The sequence below is a fragment of the Schistocerca piceifrons genome, unplaced genomic scaffold (assembly GCF_021461385.2).
Source record: "Schistocerca piceifrons isolate TAMUIC-IGC-003096 unplaced genomic scaffold, iqSchPice1.1 HiC_scaffold_1406, whole genome shotgun sequence".
Lineage (NCBI taxonomy): Eukaryota > Metazoa > Arthropoda > Insecta > Orthoptera > Acrididae > Schistocerca > Schistocerca piceifrons.
Genome location: NW_025727243.1, coordinates 60,001 through 62,500, shown reverse-complemented (window position 1 = coordinate 62,500; position 2,500 = coordinate 60,001). Strand labels below are relative to the sequence as shown.

General features: G+C 57.0%; 1 non-coding gene across 1 annotated transcript in view; it reads left to right on the top strand.

The window, feature by feature from the left end:
* Positions 1-2,372: 2,372 nt before the first annotated feature.
* LOC124733706 overlaps positions 2,373-2,500 on the top strand; it is a 1,909-nt gene continuing 1,781 nt past the window's right edge. Inside the window, exon 1 of the ribosomal RNA XR_007009087.1 lies at positions 2,373-2,500. This exon is cut by the window's right edge and continues 1,781 nt beyond it. This is a non-coding gene — a ribosomal RNA (small subunit ribosomal RNA).

Below are 2,500 nucleotides of genomic sequence, written 5' to 3'. Positions count from 1 at the left end.
TTGTACCTTAACCTAACCCATGTTGTACCTTAACCTAACCCATGTTGTACCTTAACCTAACCCATGTTGTACCTTAACCTAACCCATGTTGTACCTTAACCTAACCCATGTTGTACCTTAACCTAACCCATGTTGTACCTTAACCTAACCCATGTTGTACCTTAACCTAACCCATGTTGTGCCTTAACCTAACCCATGTTGTGCCTTAACCTAACCCATGTTGTGCCTTAACCTAACCCATGTTGTGCCTTAACCTAACCCATGTTGTGCCCTAACCTAACCCATGTTGTGCCCTAACCTAACCCATGTTGTGCCCTAACCTAACCCATGTTGTGCCCTAACCTAACCCATGTTGTCCCCTAACCTAACCCATGTTGTCCCCTAACCTAACCCATGTTGTCCCCTAACCTAACCCATGTTGTGCCCTAACGTAACCCATGTTGTGCCTTAACGTAACCCATGTTGTGCCTTAACGTAACCCATGTTGTGCCTTAACGTAACCCACGTTGTCCGCTAACGTAACCCACGTTGTCCGCTAACGTAACCCACGTTGTCGCCTAAACCTGCTCTGTAATTGTTATACGACTCGTTCAATTAGTGTAGTGTTGCCCACCCGCAACCCTCGCAATATAGTTCGCTACTCGCACTGCCCGCTCCCCTGTGTATCGCTTCATGTTAAACACCTTGCAAGTCTTGCTGACTTTCCACATGCTCCTGCTGTACACTGTAATGTGGATGGCAGCAGGACGTACATGCCGCCCCCCCCCCCCCCCACCCCTCCCCACGTCCCCACGTCCCCACCTTGCCCCCTGCCTTCGCAAGCTGGTTGGTGACAAGTTTGCATGTTCAATGCCCTTCGCATGCGACGTACGCAGGCTACGTTGTGGTGCGGCCTGTGTCAACTGTCCGCTGATGTCGTACGCGTGAACCACAATCTGTACTGCACATTCGTCCTTATGTACTGAATGATACATCGTGGCACATGTGTGACCGTACAACGACTGCGCCCAAAAACGGCGGACCATACAGTGCAAATATTGTGCACGCAGCTACGTGTCGTCTCCCTATGAGAGCTGGATTGCAGTGTGGTACGCCATAGAGACGTGTGGGAGGAACGGACGCCGTGGATGGCGATCAGCATGAGCTGTGTGTTGATGTATTCGGACCTAGTCGTCTCTCCTCAAACACCGTGATAGCATGGTGCACCGCGTTCCATATCTGCGACATGCTACAGAGGCCGGTTGACAGTCGTTCGAGCAATGGACATCGCATACGTACGGGGGCCACCTTCCACGTATTGTCTAGGCGTGCACATTTTGTTGCGTGTATGTGGGCAGACGTAGTGTGGCGTGACACCTGACACAGGCATGCAATAATCGTTGAAGTTGCTAATGGCGATGGACGCCTACGTTTTCTGGTGAAGTTACGCAAATGAAGAAATGGTAACCCGTTGTGGTGCGGTTGTTCTCGCTAGGGGTGAATCGGTGATGGCGACGATAGGTTGAGGTACTAACCGGTTGTTCCAGCGATACCCACCATGCCGATGAAACTGAACGGCATCTGGGTGTGAAGCGATACGCGGTGGTGGCTGGGTGGGACCGTCCCCGGCCGGTGAGGGGGCGCCTCCCGGCGTGCTGGCCGCGCGGTGCGTGGGCGCACGCGCTACAGCCGGCTGGTGGGGGCGGCCAGTGGCAGGCGCGCCGGCCGACGGACGCGGCAGGCGTCGCAGCTGCGCGCCGGCGCACCCTGCGCGCGGCGCCGTGCGGCCAAAGTAGGTCCTCGCGGGCCCGGTGCGAAGCGCGGTGGACATCTTCAGTGTGCTGGTCCGATTGAGGACTGTGTGCGTTGAGGATGCGCCGCCGCCCGGCGCTCGGCGCCGCGACGCCGTCTGCTGCTCGGTCGCCCCAGCGGTTCTCGCTGGTGGTTTGTATCGCAGCTGTGCGGATGTGTTGGCGCGTGCGCTGTGCTGGGAGAGTTCGCTTCGGCACCCAAGTGGGGCTTTTGTCCTTCTGTGGCGCTGGCGTTGGAGCTGCCGGTCACCGTAGGTGGCGCGTGTTGTCTCCCGCCGGCAATGCCACGACAGCACGCTCCCGGGCCTCTGTCGGCAGCGGCAAGCTCAGTTGGGAGCACGGGTGGTCGCACCGAAAGCGTCTACTCGCCTAACTCCGGGCGATTGCGCCTCTCTCGAACCCGACCAAGTACTTGGGACGGCGCTGCGCGCCGCCGGGACCTGAGAGGGTTTCGAGGTGTATTGTGCAGGGGAGCTCAGCCTCCTCCTGTTTGCAGAATGATTGAGCGGACGCTTGCGTGTTCGCGCGGGCCCCCGGGACACACTCCCGGGCGGCCGGCTGCTCAGCTCTAGTTGGCGCAGCTCCCTGGTTGATCCTGCCAGTAGTCATATGCTTGTCTCAAAGATTAAGCCATGCATGTCTCAGTACAAGCCGCATTAAGGTGAAACCGCGAATGGCTCATTAAATCAGTTATGGTTCCTTAGATCGTA